Source organism: Castor canadensis, chromosome 3 (assembly GCF_047511655.1).
Source record: "Castor canadensis chromosome 3, mCasCan1.hap1v2, whole genome shotgun sequence".
In the NCBI taxonomy this organism is placed as follows: Eukaryota; Metazoa; Chordata; class Mammalia; order Rodentia; family Castoridae; genus Castor; species Castor canadensis.
In genome coordinates, this window is record NC_133388.1 from 85,910,877 (window position 1) to 85,931,749 (window position 20,873).

General features: G+C 42.1%; 1 pseudogene; it reads right to left on the minus strand.

Annotated features, from left to right (window-relative positions):
- Positions 1–4,197: 4,197 nt before the first annotated feature.
- LOC109697867 (U6 snRNA-associated Sm-like protein LSm5 pseudogene) lies at positions 4,198–4,468 on the minus strand (annotated as a pseudogene).
- Between the last annotated feature and the right edge of the window lie 16,405 nt (positions 4,469–20,873).

Genomic DNA, 20,873 nt, shown 5'->3' on the forward strand with positions numbered 1-20,873 from the left:
ACTCCAGGATATTTGATCACTGTGCCACGTATATGGAAAGACTGGAAGTGGAGATAGTATCAAGCCTAGAAGGAGAACAGTGGGTGGGAGGGGTCTTCCTAGGAGTCTGATGGATGTGGCAGAGATCAGGTAGAATCCCAGGACTCGGGGCCAAAGGAGCAGCGAATGGAGTAGTAGCAGAGACTTTGAGTGGGGCATGAGAGAGATAGAGACAAGACAGGGAGACCACTTGATGTGGTCTAGTGTGGAGAGAGACTGAGGTGTAGGTTATGGAGTGATGGGGTGTGTGGCTGCTTTGGCCAGACATTCTAGATGCATAAGGTGGGGTACAACAGGGAAGAAGCTTATTGCTGGGGAGCCTACTGGGGCAGTTGCTGAGGCCAATGTGGGCTGAGGAAGAAGCAGAATAATCAGGCTGGGCTCCAGGCTCTGGGGCCAATGGTGTTGGGTTGCAGATCTTAAAAGTTTCTTTTCGGGGTGTTAGTGGTTCAATTCTGTAATCCTAGCTACTTGGGAGGCAGAGATCAGGAGGATCTCAGTTCAAAGCCAGCTTCAGGCAAATAGTTCATGAGATCCTATCTTGAAAATACCCAACAGAAAACAGGGCTGGCAGAGTGGCTCAAGTGATGGAGTGCCTGCCTAGCAAGCAGGAGGCCCTGAGTTCAAACGCTAGTACTGCAAGTTAAAAAAAAAAAAAAAAGCTTTTCTTAAATAATAGGTAAGGCGGAAAGAATAGGACTAGCAGCCAGAGGCCTAAATTCAAGTTCTGGTTTGAGACCAGCTCTGTGACCTTCATCGCCATTTTGTTGTCTTCAGATATGGGTGATATTAGCTGCCTCCCGGTGGCAGAAAGCAGAGGCAGCAATGAGGGTACCTGCAAGAACTTTGAAGTAGGGGAGATAAGTGCTTTCTGACCTATAAACCACAAAACCAACAGAATGGATGAAAGCAGAGAAGAGCCCAGTCAGTACTTTTAAGAAGGCAGAGCTGGGTGCTGGTGATTCACACCTGGAGGCAAAGGATTGTGGTTCGAAGCCAGCCCCAGGCAAATAGTTCTCAAGACTCTATCTAGAAAATACTCGACACTAAAAAGCACTGGTGGAGTGGCTCAAGTGGTAGAGCACCTGCTTAACAAGTGTGAGGCCCAAACCCCAGTATCACCAAAAAGAAAAAAAAAGACTGGGGAAGTGGCATGAATATATTAACTTGTCAATCAGAACAAGGACTGAGGAAACATAGCAGGTCTATGTACTTCTCAGGGGAGGGCGTCCAGCTGGAGTTTGGTGTCTCAGGGCCCAGGGACAAGGGAATGATTTTGTGGGAGGAGACATAGTAGGCTCCCCAGCTCCACCCAACACTGGAGTTCTGGTAGTGCTGTTCCAAGTGGATGCTCAGAAGTAACCTTCTCGTGCACTATTTGGCTTCCCACGTGTCCTTTCCCACAGGATAAAACTTGCTGTCCTCCAGAAATTATTTTCTTATCTTTTCTTGTCATTTACTAAAATAGTAAAGGCACCTTTTTTTGAATGAGGTTCAAATTCTGGCTCTGCCACTTCTTAGATGGTGACCTTGGGCAAATTACTTGACCTTCCTGTGCCTCAGTCACCTCATTTGTAAAATGGGGACACTAATGGCACCTGCCTCCTACTTGTGAGAAATAACGAGTTAAATCATTGAAGAGCCTTTAGCGTCTGGTGGGCATTTGGGCTTATCCATGTTAGACCCTGGGAGCTGCTTAGGATGCTGTTGCCTAGAAGTTTCCAGAGGACATGTTTTTCATGAGTCTTAGAAAGGTGAACAGGCTGCAGGTAGCTGGGGTGGCTGCCCCCTGGGCATAAGTGGCAGAATAGTGGGAGATGAGAAGGTGGTTTTGAGCCAGATCCCCTGCATATGAACAACAACAAATGGTGTTGTGCTAGTAAGTTTTGCTTTCATCCTCCTGGCCATGGGCAACCCCTGAAGAATTTCAGGAAGGTGAGTGACAAAATGGTACATCCCCTGTCTGGCAAGCACAAAGCCCTGACTTCAAACCCTGCTACCACACACACACACACACAAATCACACTAATGGTTTTTACCCATGTCTTTTAGGTCATATATATTATTATGGTTCATGATGCCTGGAAAGGAATGTACAAGCAAATTTGATTAAATTTAAATGTTAGACGCACAACAGTATACTCCTATATGAAAACACAGCTGTATACTGCAGGACTGTCTGGTGCATGACCTCTTCCCCCGTCCTGTGGACTCTCTCTAAGAGGTCTGGCAATGAGACAACTCTCAGATTCAGTGACCCAGGACTATGAGGCCTCCCAAGATCTCCAAGTTCTGGAAGCTGTGATATCTGAGAGAGAAACTCACTAAACAATAGGTACCTAAGATTTGATGGCTTGGTGTGTGTAGCTAAAATGTCCATTCTTCTATGAGAGCCACTTCAGTACACATCTCACCAAATGGAAGAACACCAAGGATGGGGTCCCTTTCCTCCAGTGTAGTCTGTTCATTGGGCCCAAGCACACGCTTCCATGGGAAGCCAGGAGGACAGGGCCCTGGCCCTGCTGACCTTGGTCCCAAGAGTTGCAGCTGCACCAAGTGATGCTGGTTGCTGTCTACCCTGAGCCCTTTACAGGAACAGTTATGCAGCCTTATTCCAGATACTGGGGAAATAACAACTGATTTCTGACGATGAGAAGCAGACTCTGTCCTGCGACTGCAGCATTGAAGTCTACATCAGCTAAGCAGAGGAAATTTTCCTGTCTCATCTCGTAATGCATGTGCTTTTAATTATTCCCACCAACAGATTAACGAAGCTCTACAATTAAATTTAAAGCAGAACAAGGATTTTATGCAGATCATGTATAATAAATTCCTGCTACTCTGCCCCATTCACAGAATCTGAAAGACCACCATTTACTTTTCTTATTATTTTTGAGGGAAAAAAAGATAGAACTCTCTCCCCAGGTCGCCTAAATAACAGTGGTGTATTTTCTGTCTAATAGCATGGAGAGAGGCTGCCTTCTGCTGGCTTTATTGATTGGGTTTGAGTTAATGATAGTGGGTTGTTTGAAGCAGATTTTTGTATGTATGTGTTTGAGGTGAAATTCATGTAAAGAGATAGAAGAAATATTCCTCTGGGTTCATGCTGTAACCAAAAAGGTTTTATCTTGGATTTTTTTGCAACCTTTCTATTTTTTGAGGAATAAAAATAATACTTCCAAATCTTAGTTGGCTTTTTAGTGGGTCCAATTATTGGGAATCAAATAATAACAAAAGACCTCATCCATTGCCAGGTGTAATATAACTACATTTATATAATTTTAAGGACTAGTTGCAATTAAAACAGCATTTAGTTTTGATGAAAGCTCTAAATGCTTATTAAAACACCCTGATTTTTCCCGCCATTCTTTGTTTTCTATTATTGTTCTGGGCGGAGGTACATTGTGGCATTTACAAAAATCCTCACAATGTATCAAATATATCATAGTTGAATTCACCCTCTCCACCACAGTTCTTTATCCCCTCTCCCCCCGATTCCTGGAATAGTTTCAACGGGTCTCATTTTTCTGTTTACGTACATGAAAACACCCTGATTTTGTAGATACGCTGATGCTGGGAATTGCCACCTGTAAGTGTCTCTGAACATTGTAAGGGAAAATGTCTTGAAAACAGTGGATAGTTATGTGAGAAAGTACAGCATCTCAAGTCACATAGAAACAAAACAGAGCCCAAATACATAAACCAGAATGCGTGTGCGTGAGGGTGCATATATCCTATATGCCATACACTTTCTTCTTTCTACTATGTGACAGAGAATATTATTGTTCTTTTCCTTACACTCAGGAACACAATTAGCAATCACAAAATTCTGGTGAGCACCTAGAAATCTTTTTTTTTTTTCAGTACCGGACCTTGAACTCAGGGCCTCATGCTTGCTAAGCAGGAGCTCTACCAAGACATCTTTTTTCTTTTAAACCAAACACATCTTATTTTTTTAGCCTTCAGAAACCATATTCTTCTTTTCCCAGGGTAATCATGATTAACTTAGAAAAATGGACATATAATACATCTTCAAAGCATTTCCCTTTAATGGGAAACTTAGCATTATAAAACCTGAGCATTAAAAGGTTAGAAATAGTTCCATTTCCTTGCCATTTTAAGACAAAACGGAATCTAGTGTAAGTCAAGGAAATCCATTCATACTTCAGGCCCTTCTTCTCCAGGAATCAGCGATGTTATGTTATTTCCACTTAGCAAAATCTGATCTAATTAGGTAATCTTTCCTTCTGGTGTGATTTCAAACTTAGTGACATCTTTCAGTTTCATACTGACAAAGTCACCAAATCCTAGAAGTGTACCAACAATTTTCTTCATGCTGTATCACAATGTCAATTCCTGATCCTATGCATTTATCCATGGGCTCTAGCGGCTGCAGCTGCCACAGGTGGGTGGTAGCCTTAGCTGCCATGGCTAAGCTGGAAATGACCTCCACCTAGAAATCTTGATAAATCTGACCAAGAGTGGGAACTTGTAGCTACACGTAGTCTTGGTGGCATAAAATAATGGAGGAATGGCTCAAAAATCCAGGGTGGAGTCCACTATCTATTTCTCTGTCCTGTGGTTGTATATGGTTTTTGCAAAACCAGTCTTAGGTAGATGGCAGTGGCTGAGAGGGTAGATCGTGGCGGGGAATCAGAGTGAAGCCTGGAGACGGAAGTGTCAGCAAGAGTTATGCCCCAGTAGAAAAAGGAGGAAAAATGCTAGCCATTCCTTTTCTTTCTCCAACTTCAAAAAATTTTTTTTGCATGTGTGTTTTTCTTAGAAGAGTGATTTGAATATCCAAGGAAGTGAAGGAACAGGAGAGTGGTAAAAGGCCTTTGCTACACAGAAATGGGAAAAACTGAAGTGTTCCATGCTTGGTTGAGTTCTTCTAGCTCTATGATAAAGAGATTGGCCAATTGGTATTTTCCTTTTGGACGATTATTATTACACAGATGACTACTGGGACCAGAAGCATTGTGACTGTGGACATAATAGGAAATAACTATTACTGAAAACAATTTATAAGGAGATGTCACTACAAGTTATGAAAAATTTGATAACCAAATTTATAACATAAATGATTGCAAAGACCCAAATACCGTTAGTGACAAAATTTTCTAGATGATGTATCAATCATAAATACCAGTATCTTACTAATTAATGTACCTTGCGTTGACATATTGAGTATGTAATCTGTAATCTATTTGAACTGAAATGGGCCTTATTAATTTAGGATTCTATGAGAGGTATTGCCCCTCCATCATTTTGGTACTTCGTGCTCACTCCTAACTAGAATTTTTACCATAGTCATTTCTAGGAAATACTCAAAAAATTTCTGAGGTGAATTAATCTCATGCCCAATTTAATGTTTACTCACTTGTTAGCAAGGGAACTAATGAATGTGCTGGTTCAGAAAGGGTTTGAAAATGAAGGCGCATTAGAGTTGACAAGTGATGCTATCTAGGCAGCTAGATTTTTATTTATTTATTTATTTTGCCACCACACTCAGTTCATTTATTGAATGCTTTCTGTATGCTTCATATTTTACTAATTTAATCCTCACAACAACCCTTTGAGGTAGGTACTCCTCATTTTCCCATTTTTTAAATGGGAAAGTGCAATATTAATTAAGTAGTTTGTTCAAGGTCACAGAAATAGTAAAGATCAAAGACAGGATTCAAATTCAGGCAATCTGGCTCTAGAACTCATATTCTTTTTTTTTTTTTTGTACCATTGGACTTGCTTTTTATTTAAAAAATTGTTTATTCATCTATTAATATGAATATACATTGTTTGGGCCATCTCTCCCTCCTGCCCTCTGCCCCGCCTTCCCTAGATTTTTAAAAGTATGAAAATTTACCATTCTCTTTCAAAAGTCACCAATACAGTCCATCTCAATTATTGAGAAGAAAGTCCATGTATGATGGCCTGAGATGACAGAGGTGCCATCAGTCCATGTAGGATGTCTCAGGCTGAGGGAAAACACTTTTCAGAAGGGCAGAGGCTGAAGTGTGGCCTGTCGTGGGAGTAGCAAGCTTTTAGCTCCAAGTTAGACAAGGGCCTATAACCAGAAATCACAAATGGTGTTGAGCCCACTGGAGACTGGCTGCCAGGTAAGGAAGTCTGAATTTTGAGCTGCACAAAACCAGTATTTTTTCTAAAATGCATATAAAACTGTTCATTTTTTAGTTTTGGGACAAAGGTTTTTTTTCTTTTCTTTTCTTTTTTTTTTGGTGGAACTGGGGATTGAACCACTTGAGTCACTCCACCAGCCCTTACTTGTGTTGGGTATTTTCAAGATAGGGTCTCTCAAACTATTTGCGCAGGCTGGCTTCGAACCATGATCTCTACCTCCTGAGTAGCTAGTCTTATAGGAAAGAGCCACCAGTGCCTTTGTGGTTTTGTTTTTTTTTTAATTCAAAAAAAATGCAACTGTCTTACATAAAGGGTTTTTGAATTTGAAATGACTAAAATAAGATATAGCATGTACGTTGTTCCAACCCCAGCTGGTGTGACTCCATGTGGTATACGGCAGCTCAGTTCTGGGGCTCTCCTCAGGAGTAGCCCTGTAAGATAAGGGCTCGGTTCCCCCAGCACTTCCCTTACTTTAGACGCCAGTTGAATTTCAGAGGTTCTCAGGCCACTCATGTGGGCTACTGTGGGAGTTCCTATAGCCCCACAGGTTCATCAGTCTCCCAGAATACCTCACAGAATTCAGCACATTTTATGGCACTGGAGTTTGAACTCAGGGCCTCATGCTTACTAGGCAGACACTCTACCACTTGAGCCACTCCACCAGTCCCAGGAAAGCACTTTTTTTTTGATGACGATTTTCCCATAAGGACGCATCAGGAAAGGCCCAGGAAAGGTCTGAGAGGTGGAGCTTCTGCACCTTCTCCTGTGGAATGAGCGTGACCTTGGCTTCTGTGCACGTCAGTCTATTCACTCAGCAGAAAGCCCCATTGAACTTTGGTGTCTACAGTTTTTATTGAGATTAGTTATGTAGGCATAGTTGATTGGATCATTGGCAGAGTGACTGAACTCAATCTTTAGCCCTCTCCTCCTCCCCAGAGGTCAGGTTGGGCTATCACATTGCTGAACATCCCAGCCCTCTAATCGCATGGGTGGTCTCAAGCACCCCATCCTAAAGCCATGTAGGGGTCCACATGAGTCTCCTCATTAGCATGATGGGGGACATGAATAATGAAGACATTCCTATCGCTTAGGAAATCCCAAGTGTTTCAGAAGCTCTGTGGGAGGAATCTAGGAGAAATACCACACACACCAGAGAAATTCTTTCTTATACAACATCATAAGAATACAGGTGGGCCTGGGGGTTTCTTTTTTTGGTGGGGTTTGAACTCAAGGCTTTGCACTAGCAAAGCAGGTGCTCCTCTGCTTGAGCCACACATCCAGTCCATTTTGCTCTGGTTATTTTGGAGATGGGCTCTCATGAGCTATTTGCCCAGGCTGGCCTTGAACCTTGAGCCTCCTGATCTCAGTCTTCTAAGTTGCTAGGATTACAGGTGTGAGCCACAGCACCCAGCTTGGACACACTTTTTTGTGTAATTAGCTTTAAACCACGTATAGGGTGTGTGTGCATGGGTGTTCTGATTTGTTTTCTAAATGGAACCAGAGTGATCTTTTCAAAACTCACATCCAGTCATGTCAGTCCCTGATTAAAAATTCTTCAGTGACCTCCTCCTGATTTTAGGATGAATAGAAAAACTGCTAAAAAGGTCTCTGAGATCCTGTGTAGCCTGGCTCCTGTCCTATGTCCGCCCTCATCTGAATGTCTGTCTTCCCTTGTTCTCAAGGAATTGACTTCATTTATTCCTTCTGTGTATTCCCTCATTTCTCTGTGTTGCCCAATCTGGTCTTGAACTCCTGGGATCAATTAACCCTCTTGCCTCAGCCTCCTGAGTAGATAAGAGAACAGATAAGTGCCACCATGCCTAGCCTCCTTTCAAAGTTTCTGAACAGCGTAATGTTTTGGTCTCTGGCCTCGTTATGTGTTTGGATCAGTTGTTTCCCAACCACTTGGCATGTGCCTTGGTAACACTTTGGCCTAGCCTCCTCTCAGAGTTTCTGAACAGCCTGATGTTTTGGTCTCTGGCCTTGTTATGTGCTTGGATCAGTTATTTCCCAACCACTTGGTATGTGCCTTAGTAACACTTTGGCTTCTTTGCTTCACCAGACTTTGTTTTCCTACTATCTGTAAGTTCTAAGGTCTGTGCTCATGGTCAAATTCCTGCCTCCAACACCAAAGTAATTCCCTGGTCCACAGAGGATGCTTCATGTACCTTTGTTGAAGGAATTAATAAACTGTTTTCCCCAGGGAACTGGCAACAATCCTTATCCAAGAATGGGTTAAGTCCTTGTCCAGGAATGGCTGAGAGATCATACTTGCTCTGCCTGGATTTGCCTTGTTCTCTATATCCCTGCCCTTGGTGTTTCTCATCATTGTTGGCTCATCTCAGTCTATACATGGTTCATGTCAGGAGCATTTGTTGATACACTTTCCCAAAGCTCGAATTTCCAGAGTCTTTGTCTGTTGTGTTTCTGAGGAGACTGTAGTGTGTTTACAAAACGCCTGCTGCCATTTTATTAATCCCGTGCTGGTTCTGGCTGTCTGTACTGTGGTGGTTCTGCCTATGTTGCTAGGCAGAGCCTTTTTTAAAAGCTTGCTTTGTGCCATAGCCTGGTCTTCTCTGTCACTGCTGTTCTGTTCCTCACCTTCATTTTGTGATAGCCCTCTCCTGGGCTGTTGTCACCCAGCATTGTTTCTGTTGAATGGCTTTATGCCGGCTATTGGGGAATTAGTCTTGCTAAGCATGAGCATTCTGTTGGGAGGACATAGGAAACAGACACAGAGGACGTAAGTGAATTTTACTTGAGAACATACTTCTAGTTAGCAAAATTACGGGAATCAGAATGCCAAACTAACTGCTCTCACCTTGCTCTGAATTGGCTCACATTCATGAGCAAAGGAATAGAACATTTTTTGTCTATCAACATGTGGCAAACTACATGTTGTCCCATTAGCATCACTAAATTTGATTCCTGGACTGCAGAGACTAGAAGAAGCAATTGCTGACAGTACGCTCAACTTTTCTTAACTTTCCTTTTCAAAAGTTCTGAGCAAAGAGCCAGGAATCCAGATCATCCAAGAACTCCAATTAAAGAGAACTTGACTGCATATCCAGACTTAACAATCACTAGCAGTCATCCAAAGATTTTCCTTCCTTGTACTTTGTAAAAAGTCACTGGAAAATTCATCTGTATTAGGCACCGATCTGTTCATACTCTCAGTTTTTATTAAAATGAGAGAGAAAAAGGACCTCAGTCTTCCCATCTGAGAGCAGGTATTCTAAAAAATCTTATTATTATTGGTTTCTTTATAGACACCACAAAGATTACATAAAAGATGAAATATAGATGCAATTTAAGGAAGATATATTTTAGGATTTTAAAAAAAGGATGCAGAGAAAGTTTTCAGTTCTTCAGATGCTCTGATGGATGCTTGAGTTCTTCCCTTGATCAGCTTGCTTTTTTTTTTGTCAGAAGTCCTCATATGAAATGAATAAATGAATAAAATGAATAAATGGAAGTGATTATCCCCAAAATAGATCACCCCTGTGTTGGGAGTCTCAGTCTTTCCTGTCCTAGACACTTGTTGCTCTAGTCCACATTTAACACAAAGCCAGGACACCGCATCCTGTGATTTGGAAGAATTTCTCTCTTTTTAATGAGGATACAGTCAGGCTTTGTCTTTCAAGCCCAAGTTAATAAACCCTTCAAAACAGATCTCAAAACTGAATGGCCTATGCTAACAATTGAGGTTACAATTCTGGTGCGCAGTGAACAGCTCTGCACATCATGAAAAAATGTTTAGATCCTGGTCCCTTTCCTCTGTTGGCTCCTGTACTGGGGGTTTTCTCTTTGTCTCTTTATCCCAGCCCAGAGAAGCTGGCCCAAATGGGTATCAACAACTTCATGTTTTCTGGCTTCTGTTTTTGACTAAAGGAAGTCATCCTCGGGAGATGCAGGTTGGGTGCAGAGTGAGCTGGAGATGGTCAGTGCAGCTCAGTCTCTTCCAGTTCTACATGGGGGCTGCCTCCCACTTCTAATGCGTGGCTCTTTCCTTATGGTTACTTACAGTGTCCCTTCCCTGAGACCCGGCAGGCCTAGAGATGGCAACCAAGGCACCGAACTGTCCATGGCTGGTCTTCTTGGTTCTGCCTGCACCTTTGCAAATAGTCCCTTTGCATTTTCCTTCTCCTTCTTCTTTTGGTGGTACTGGGGTTTGAACTCAAAGCCTCAGGTTTGCTAGGCAGATGCTCTACCACTTGAGCCACTCTGTCAGCCTAAGTCCCTTTATTAAACATCCTCAAATAGCCTGGTCTTCATGTGCTATCAGATTCTTGCTGGGCCTCTGATTGATAGCACTTTCTTGTGTTTCTCCCTTACATTTTCTCCCTCTGTTTTTGTTCCTTATTATCCTTTGCACCTTTCTTCTCCTCCAATTTCCTCCCTCCTCTGACAACTGTTTTTTCTTTTTATCCCTGTCCTCTCTCTGATCTTGATTTTCTCTGTTCTTTGCAGGCATGTTTTTCAATAAAGCAATATTGAATTTATTTACCTGTTTTAAGATGGAGTGAGCTTCAATTAATGAAAAATTTAATTTGAAAAATGTAAAAGGAAGGTTTTATTGCTGCTGGGAGTATACATGACATAATCACTTTGGAAAACAGTTTGGCAATTTCTTAAAAAGTAAAATACACATCTAACCTATGATTCAACCATTCCTTTCAAAGGTATTTACTCAGGAAAATTGGAAGTCCCCAAGGACTTTTTATACAAATGTTCATAGCAGTTTTATTTGAAATAGCCCCCAAAATGGCTGGGTACAGTGATGCATGTGGCACTCAAGAAGCTAAGGCAGGAGGAGTTCAAGGCCAGTCTGGACTTTATATCAAAAAAAAAATTACCAAACAGAACAATCCAAATGACCCATATGCCAAATGTCTACCAATAGGTGAGTATATCAACAAAAAATTGTAGTTTATCTATGCAATGGAGTACTGCTTAGCAGCAAAAAGGAATGAACTATTGATATATACAACATAGATAAATCTCAAAATAGCTAGGCCAAGTGAATGAAGCCAGACCAAAAAAAGAGTATATACTCTATGATTCCATTTATGTACAACCAACTATTTTATAGAGCCAGGAAACAGGTAAGAGGTTGCCCGCAAGGTCAGGTTTACAAGGCTCATTAGTTAACTTTGGAGATAATGAATATTACCTTTTGGTCATATTGATGGTTTCAGGCATGAGTACATATGTCAAGACATCAAGTTTTGCACTTTAAGTGGGTGCAATTTATTGTGAGTCAGTTTTAAGCTGCTGCTAAAATAATAGACAATCATGGACTTAAAGATGGTTTGTTTATTTCCCATTTCTTCTGTAACAACTTACCACAAATTTAGTGACTTGAAACAATAAATTGTTCTGGAGGTAAGAAGTCTCACTAGGATAAAGCCAAGGTGTTGACAGGGATAGCTTCTTTCCAAGAATCTAAGGGGGAAAATCCATTTTCCTTTTTTTTTTTTTAGCACTTAGTCACCACCTGTGTTCCTTACCTGTGGCCCCTTCCTCATCTTCAAAGTGGAGCTCTCCAATCTCAGCAGCACATCACCTTCTCTTCTTGGAGTAAAATCACCTCCTCCTCTCGTCTAAGTACACTTGAGATTATGTTTAGGGCCTTCACAGATAACCTGGGCTAATCATGCCATCTCAAGATCTTTAACTTAATCCTACCTGTGAAGTCCATTATGTCACTTAAGAAAATGTTCACAGGCTCAAGGGATTAGTGTGGATATCTTTGGGGCCATTATTCAATTTGTCACAGAGGTGTATTGTTCACTTGTGAAAGTGCATATTGCTTAGTATCTGGGAAGGGCTTATTTCTTTCTGCGTTACACTGAGGTATTTGTAAGTAGCCTTGACTCTTTTTTTTTTTTTTTTTTTTTGTTGCGTCTCTTGTTGTTTAGAAGGCTTAGTTTTCTTTTTTTTTTTCTTTTTTTTTTTTTTTCATTTTTCTTTTATTATTCATATGTGCATACAAGGCTTGGTTTATTTCTCCCCCCTGCCCCCACCCCCTCCCTTACCACCCACTCCACCCCCTCCCGCTCCCCCCCTCAATACCCAGCAGAAACTATTTTGCCCTTATCTCTAATTTTGTTGTAGAGAGAGTATAAGCAATAATAGGAAGAGCCTTGACTCTTGAAGAGAAGGGAACAACTTCCAGATTGGATAGAATCTGAAAAGCTCACTGTGCAGAAATCATAAGCTATGTTACTTCTTGTATAGAATTATAAAACATTCTCAGCCTAAATATTTCAAACCTACTCTCACGTGGGCCGTGTTTTTTCCAGAAGAAAGGGCTCAGGCAGCTGGAGGAAGGATGACCATTTTGTGCAAAGCTAATCTTTATCTTACAGGATTCATTCTTCTCTTTGTGAACTCACCTTAAATCACAAGCCTGGTATAACCAGTGAGGTGCTGGATAATCCTCACCAACTGATTACTCTGTAAAAAAATATCAAGGCCATACGTTGAGCCACTTCTAAAGGAAGCTTTGAGATAAGGGAGGGTAGATCTTTGTGCTTCGCTGACCCTGGACCCTGGGCTTGGTGATCCTTCTCATAGGAGTGGGGAGGCTAGAGATCGAGTATTTTATGCTGAGAAATGGGGTCAGAGAGAGACTTTTCCTCTTAAAGAAGCCCTGTGGGGGCAGCTGATGGAGTCAAAGGGATACTGCTTTTGTCTCCACTCTCTGGGGTGTCTGCCTCATGTCTAAACTGGCTCACACTCGTAGAAGGAGCCCTGTCCAATCCAAAACAGTCTCCAGATGGTTCTCAGTGTATAATCTCCTCCAAAAATGAAAGTCACAAACAAATGAGAAACACAAGACTTGAATATAGACTGGGATAGCTAGTGGTTGAGCCGTGGTGCCTTAGTAATACATTGGAGCTCAGAGTGTGGTTCTTAGGCTGTAAGTTGATGGAGAGTCCATGTTTACAAAGCACTTGCCATAGGCAAGGAAGGTCCTATTTGTTCCTACAAACTGTAGTCTAGGGACTCCACATAGTATGGAGACTAGGAACTCTACTGTCTTTCTTGTACAAAGGTCAGGTGAGGGAAATACGGATGACTGGGTGGATGGGAGCAAGGTCAGAGGGTATGGCCATGGTTGAAGCTCCTTTCCTTGCTTAGAGGGGTCAGAAAAGGCCCAGGTAGGATGGAGCCCTCTTGACTCTCAAGAGAGAAAAACATTCCCACTAGTCATCATGCTCTTGCTAGCTTGTGATTTCTGGGCCTGGACATTCACAAGTCCTGCCTCAGGGTTTCCTACTTGGCTAGAGATACTTGTGTTGGCCCTGGTTGTTGGAAAATGAGAATCTATGTGGCATACAGAAAAGGGGATGGACTTAACAACCTGGACTGAGAGGGTCACAAGGATGTAGATCCTGCAGCTCTGTCCTCTTAGACATCCCAGGGATGTCTGTGTCCCAGCCAGGGCCTGCAATCAGGCCATCAAAGCTAATAGGATGATTTCTGCATAAATGAAATTGTGGATGAAGAACAGGGATGTAGGAAACAGACTAATGGTTCTAATTTTTTTTCCCCTTTCACTTTTCAATAAAGTGCAGTCATCTGACTCCTTGTTTATGTGTTAGCAAAATGATGACTCCTCTGAGGAGCCAGGAGCAATGATCACTGTGTTCCTCATTCTTTTATGTCTGTTGGGTGGGGTCAAGGGGAAAAGCCATGGCCAAGAGGGGTAGTAAGCCACCACCAGCCCTCAGGTGAGTATCTCACTTCCCACCCAGTTTCTTTGTTTGCAACATTTTCAATAGTCAGCAATACGTTTCTATTAAAAAGTATAGAATAGTACAAAATACTGCAAGAACACATTCTTGTTATAAAAAACAGAGGTAAAACAAAAGCCTCCTTTTGCTCTTATTCTATTAGTCCTTTCGCTTCCTATGAAGCATCTACCACCGTTGATTTCTTTTTTTATGTAGTGCTTTGAAATATGTCTACTTGATACTATTTCCTTCAAAAGACAAACTCTAATTCCCCTCACCATCAGTGTAGAACGTACTTAGAGACTTACTATTTTTTTTCTTTGAGACAGGACCCCACTATGTAGCCCAGAGTGGCCTTGGATTCATGATCTTCCTACCTCCACGTTCTGAGTGCTGGAAGTATAGGCTTGCACTACCACGCTCAGCTCAGGGTCTCATTTTTTCCCCCTCTTCTTTCCTCCTTCTCTCTCTCTCTCTCCTCTCTCTCTCTCTCCTTCTCTCTCCCTCCTTCCTTCCTCCTCCCTTCCTTCCTCCTCCCTCCCTCCCTTCCTTCCTTCCTTCCTTCCTTTCTCCTTCTTTTAATAGGGCCTTGCTATGTACTTCAGGTTAGCTTGGAACTCTATGTAGCCAAGCTGGCCTCAAACTCCTGATCCTCCTGCTTTGGCTTCCCAGGTGCTGAGTGACTCATTTTTTTTTTCTGGTAGTGGGATTTGAACTCAGGCCTACACTTTGAGCCACTCCACCAGCCCTTTTGTGATGGTTTTTTTTGAGATAAAGTCTTGCAACTATTTGCCCAGGCTGGTTTTGAACCACAATCCTCCTGATCTCTGTCTCCTGACTAGCTAGAATAACAGGCGTGAACCACAGGTGCCTGGCTTTTTTTTTTCAGAACTCAGGGCCTTGTGCTTGCTAATCTTTTACTTATTTTTCTAATAGAGTCTTACCTTTTTTGCCTGGGCTGCCTTGAACCTTGATCCTCCTACTTACACTTCTTTGTAGCTGGGATGATAGGTACATGCCATTATGTCTAGCTTTTATTGGTTGAGTTGGGGGTCTCTAAAACTTTTTCCCAGGCTGGTCTTGAAAAGTGCTCCTCCTGATTTCCATCTCTGAGTATCTGCCTGGTGACTTGCTTTAAGACATAGAATGTGGCAGGAGTGATGATTTATGTGTGAGAGTAGGGTATAAATGAGATTGAGGCTGCTTTTTTCTTGCTCTCTCAGACCACCTGCTCTGTGACAATCAACTGCCACGTTGTGAGGACACTCAGGTAGATACAAGGAGAAACCCATGTGTGGAGGAACTGAGGCCTGCCAATAGCCAGAAAGAAATTACCAGAATCGAGTCTTCTACTCTGAAGACACAGGCTTCCAGATATCTGCAGTACAGGATTCCTAGGGGCAAGAAAATGAGCAGAGGACTGAGCACAAAATCTCCAGGCTCATTTTTATATTGGAAAGAGTACTGAGGGTTTATGTAAACAGGTATGTCTAGTTTCAGTGGTTTGGGTTATATGGTGGTTGCTGGCATTGCTGCCCAGATTCCTCCTCAGTATCTGAGAATTCACTACCGTAGCTGCTGGGAGTGCCACTTGCAGACCCCCTGGGTCATGCCCCCTACCCAGAAGTCACATCTAGTGATGGTTTAATTAGTGGTATAGAGCCCAGCCCTTTTGCTCAACTCAAGAGAGCTCTGAAGGATCATCACATCTTCAGAACTAATGCAGGATTGACTGAGGCAGACTATGGAGACTACATTGCAGCTAAGCTTCATCCTCTGCTGAACCTTGCTTCCCTGCCTTCCACTTCACAGCTGTTGATACCCAAAGCCCTCGCCAGCAAATTTCCTGTATGTCAATCTCCATGTCAGAGTCTGAGAAGGAGGGTAGGAACAGGGAGTCCCAGGAATGTTTCAAGAGAGCAGATGAGATAGATAGAGTCTTAGAGCTGATTATCAGTCACCCAGCTGGCATCACCAGCTGTAAGTGGAGCACTGATAGCCTATATAAGAAGTGGCAGAGGTGCTGGTTCAGTCATGAGCTACAATTATTTTCTCATGGAAGGGAATGCATTGGCTGGGGGAGTTGGTGATTATATTGATGCTTTGAGATAGGATAACAAAAAGCTAAGAGTAATTACTCAGTTATTAAATACTAAGTGTTAAAACTGGAGGACCTCTTTAGAGATATATAAACAGGCTCTTACTTCTTGCAACCAAAGGACAGAGAAAATTGAGAATCAGGCTCAGGGCTTATCCATGAGTAGAGGATCTCCAAAGAAGGTTAAACTACCAACTAAGGCAGCTCTGCTGTAGCAAAGACTGGGCCCTGGCTGGGAAAGGAGATCCTCACAGGTGTGATCTTTACTCTCCAGTTTCCCTCAGGGAACCAAGAGGTGGAAGAAGGGGTGGCTCTGCTAACCATCCTTTCCAGTGGCCAACTGGGAGAAAAATATCCTCCATATCTACACTTTTAGGGTCTGTGAATTTAGAGGTCTTAGATCCTGAAGGGCAATGCTTTCACTTGAGAATAGGCAAGTATAAGCTATGGCTTTCATTTGAATACTTTGTGTTCTTTGGGAACTTTGTGTTTTTTGGCAAAAACATAGAGGACAAACTAAATGCAATTATCGTAAACTAAATGTAATTATTAAGCAAGACAGAATTGCTGTAACACAGTGGGGTCAGGGAGGAACACATTGAGAAAGTGGTTGAGAAATATCTTCAAATATATATGGATATAAGCCTTTGACTTAGACATCTGTTTATGGATGCACTTGAAAAAATATGCTAAAATGTACATACAAGAATGTTTCTTTTGTAATCATTTGTATTGTAAACTCAAAACAAAATTAAACAAAATAACCTGCCTGGAAACTATCTAATATTTACTCATAGGGAGCTGGTTAAATCTATGACATAAGCCAGGCCTGTAGTCCCAACTATTTCAGATGCTGAAGAAGGAGGGTCACCCTACTAGCTTGGGCAACAGAATGAGGCCCTGTTTCAGAAAAAAAGAGGATAATAGCATATCCGTCTACCCTTATCTCAAAACTCTATGCATCCATTAAAAGAATGAAACAGATTTATATGTGCCGGTCTGAATTGTAAGTGCAATTGGTAAGTGAAAAAGTTGAAGTGCATAATAATCTACATATGTGCTTTTACATACATAAAAGATATAAGTATGTATGCTGATATGCATGCAAACAGAATTGGATACACACACACATGCAGTGGTTGTCTTTAGGGAGTGAAGTTAGCAGGCTTTAGATTTTAAACAACTTTAAATATATTCCCATAATGTTTGATTTTTCTAACCGTATCCATGTCTTACATTGCTTTCATTTGTAAATAGTTAACAAGTTTTTAAGAAGTGGTATTATAAGCCATTTAATCTTTATTTTTTAATGTTATAGAAATCAGGAAAAGAAATGCAGGTAAGTTAATATTTTTCTTCCTTTTTGGGCTTCACATCACCTGTGAAGTAAATTACAAGACTTCCGACAAAGTGAAGAATCCATTGTGCATTATCACTTTGCAAATGCCCCATCCTCCATCCTACCTCCTCCCTTCCCAAGTGGAGGACCTCTATCTTTTGTTTTTTGGTGGTATTGGTAATCGAACTCAGGACCTTGAGCTGGCATAGTGCTTTACCACATCAGTTATGTCCCAGTCCTTTTTCTTTTTTTTTTTTTTATTTTCTTTTTGGTGGGACTGGGTTTGAACTCAGGGCTTCATGTTTGCAAAGCAGGCACCCTACCACCTAAATCACACTTCTAATCCATTTTGCTCTGGTTATTTTGGAGATGGGGCGGGGGGGGGGTTCTCAGGAACTATTTGCTCCAGCTGGTCTCAAATTATGATCCTCCCAATCTCAGTCTCTCAAGTAGTTAGGAATACAGGGGTGAGCCACAAACACCTGGCTTTAATTTGTTTTTCAAATAGGGTCTTGTACCATTGCTTCAGTTGGACTCAGACCACCATCTTTCTACTTCTGCCTCTCAAGTAGCTGAGAGCGCAGTTATGGATCCCTATGCCTGGCAGGATCTGTGCCTTAAGGGCCGGGTTTAGCGATGTGATGCGTGCATGTGCATAACGGGAGGGAGGGACAATGTCCTTTCCCCTAGTTATACTCAGTTAGAGAGGCACCATGTAAAAATTGATACTCTTCCAATGTTACTGGTTTTCAGAGCCATGCAGGTGGGGGGAGAGGGAATGGAGGGGAGATAAACCTGTTTCTGGCTGGGCAGGGTCAGGGAAGTTTCCTGCAACAGGTGACCTCTCTGTGCACACTGCCCTCAAGACAGAGGCAGCAATCTGGTTCTCCTCTTGTCCATCCCTGTGGATTCCTTTTTAGGGGCTGTGGTCATTGTCCTGCCATCTGGTCTCAGAGATACTCCAGACAAGCTGCAATAATTTATCTGCCGAAATGACTCACGTTCCTTCATCTCAGGAGTTCTTCTGCTTCTATGTAAGTGTATAAGAGAAAGAGATTTGGGCTGATAACATGCAAGAACCATATACCCATTACCGCATCTGGTTATATTGTCAAATGATCTATGATAATATTCCAGTTGGTACATCAGAGGAGGAGTCACGTGACTCCATTTTCCTGCAGAGTCCCAGGCCCTGATTCAGTTTATGGGTAATTCACAAAGTTATGAATGGCTCCATTCTTAAATCCTGTTATATCTGGTAACTAGGGTTGGGTTCAAGACAGCATTACAACGTTCAGTCACTGCTGTTAGGTTCTGTCTCTGTTTTCCTGGACAGTCGGGTCTTTCCAGGAAGTGCCAAATCCTCAGAGAACTGGAGGAAGCTCAATGATTCTATTTCCCTGCATTTTGGCTCAGAGAGGGAAACACAACAACTGGACAGTACATGGGGCTAGGCGGGGAAGAGCTCTTCCTCATAAGACCTTACAGTTTTTTGTGGCACCCCTGTTCCGACTGTGGGACCAGGCTGTTCTTTTCTGATTTGGGATTAGTTCAGCCACTAACTCCTCATCAAATTTGATCTGGTGATACCAAGGGTGCATCTTTAATTTAAGTACTCTCAGACATTACTCTTGTTCAATTCAACAGACAATTTATTCAGTGGTCACTTTATTGCCTTAGGTTTAGGAATTTTATGTGCCATTGGTAAAGAATACTATTGCAGTGAAAAAACTAGGAAGGTGCCTTAGAGGGTGGAAGGTGGGAGGACATCTGAGAATCTGTTTATAGCTACAATGCCTAGAGGGCAGGAAACCACAGGGTAGTTGGAGCAGTCCTGGGAGACACCAGAGAAAATTCTAAAGAAGAAGATAAACAAATCTACTTTATTCATATCCTGGAACCCAACCCTGGTTACCAGATACAAATAAAAAAATCTCTGTAAGCAGATTCCTAACTACCGTGCCCAGGTGGATAGCTGTCCATTTTAGCACTATAGGCATCTGAGTCTCTAAAGTTATTCTTCCTCCTAGCTTTGTGTGTAAACTGGAGTTTGCATGAAGGAGAAGCCATGGTTGGCTCAGTGACAATCAACAGGAAAGTTGTAAGCCACAAAGGGGCATCTGTCTCCTGACTTAAGACCAGCCAAGGGCATCCAATTTTTTTTTCCTGGACCTTGAGGAGTCTACTTATGCTCGAGGTCACTACCAAGTGGTGGGGAGAAAGTGGCTGACATACCCTCCCAGCTCTCCTCTTACTCCTGGTAATAGGTCAGGCAGGTTATACTGGGCTTAATGGCTTAACCCAAAGAGAATTTATTGATCGATCGTTTTACAGTTCAATGCTCTCCTAGGAAGCATTTCTTTGAGCAGAAACTCAGGGACACGGAATGCTTCCAACTTGTAAACAATGGAAAACTTGGCCAGCTTTCCAGGGTCAGCTTCAGGTCAGGGCTCACAGAGCTGGACTGTGTATCTCATGACATTACTTGATAAAATATGTGTTCATCACCTTTCTGATGAACTCATATTAAATCTGAAGAACTTAAGTGAAATTCTTTCAAATGAAATTTTTATTCATGGCTTCTATCCAATACATCTTGAAAAATTTGGCTATGTCACTAAACCAGTGTCACTGAACAGCATGGCTCTATCCAAAGGTGACTCTGTGATAGGTACTTAGACACTATTTTTGCTACAAAGTACTTAATGCCTGCAAATGTCCAAAGGGTAACTAAAAGTAGGAGAAAAGTTTGGCACTATACATCTCCATTATATATCTGTCTTCTTTACTTTGAGTCTCTTTCTCCTACAACCACCTTGGGTTCCAGAAAGGACAGTACTGATTGATAGCACCCCCCAAATGAGGGCAATCACCCTGGAGCAAGAGTAATCATCCCATGGGAACCAGACTGCTCCCCTCAAGTGATGACAGTGATAACAACTTTTCTAGAACTCCTTGTAGAACCAGAACAGAGATAAAGATCAATGGGACTGTTTATGCATATCCCCCACTCCAATTCTTTCTCTAAATCTAAAGCCCTTCTCTGTATCTGAAGATGGGCTGACAAACTTACTTTGCCTCTTCCTGTAGGTGTGCCCACGCAGTGTTAGTCAGCCTTTTTTCTCCACCCACATCTCTACTCATCTCTTCATTTGGTGTATGAAGGTGAGTGTGGTTGGACCTGACCTGTGGAACCCTAGAACTTTGGTTACACTTTTTCCCTCTAGCTAATAACACAACCTATGGGTGAGTGTTGGAAAGAGCTGAAGAGAATCACATATGTTTAGATACCAGGGAGCTCCTTTCAGCACTGAATGTGTGTCAATGTTACTATTGCTTTGTTTTTATAGAACTCACCCCCGTGTGTATTCCTTGGTAAGAGTTGAAGTGGGGGTGGAAATTGTCAATTCATCCACTGCCTCAATTCTACAACATACCAGAATTCAGAACATCTCAACACAGGTTAGAATACTGAGTTTCTAATACCAGGCTTCACTGGCAACCAAATTAAGTGTAA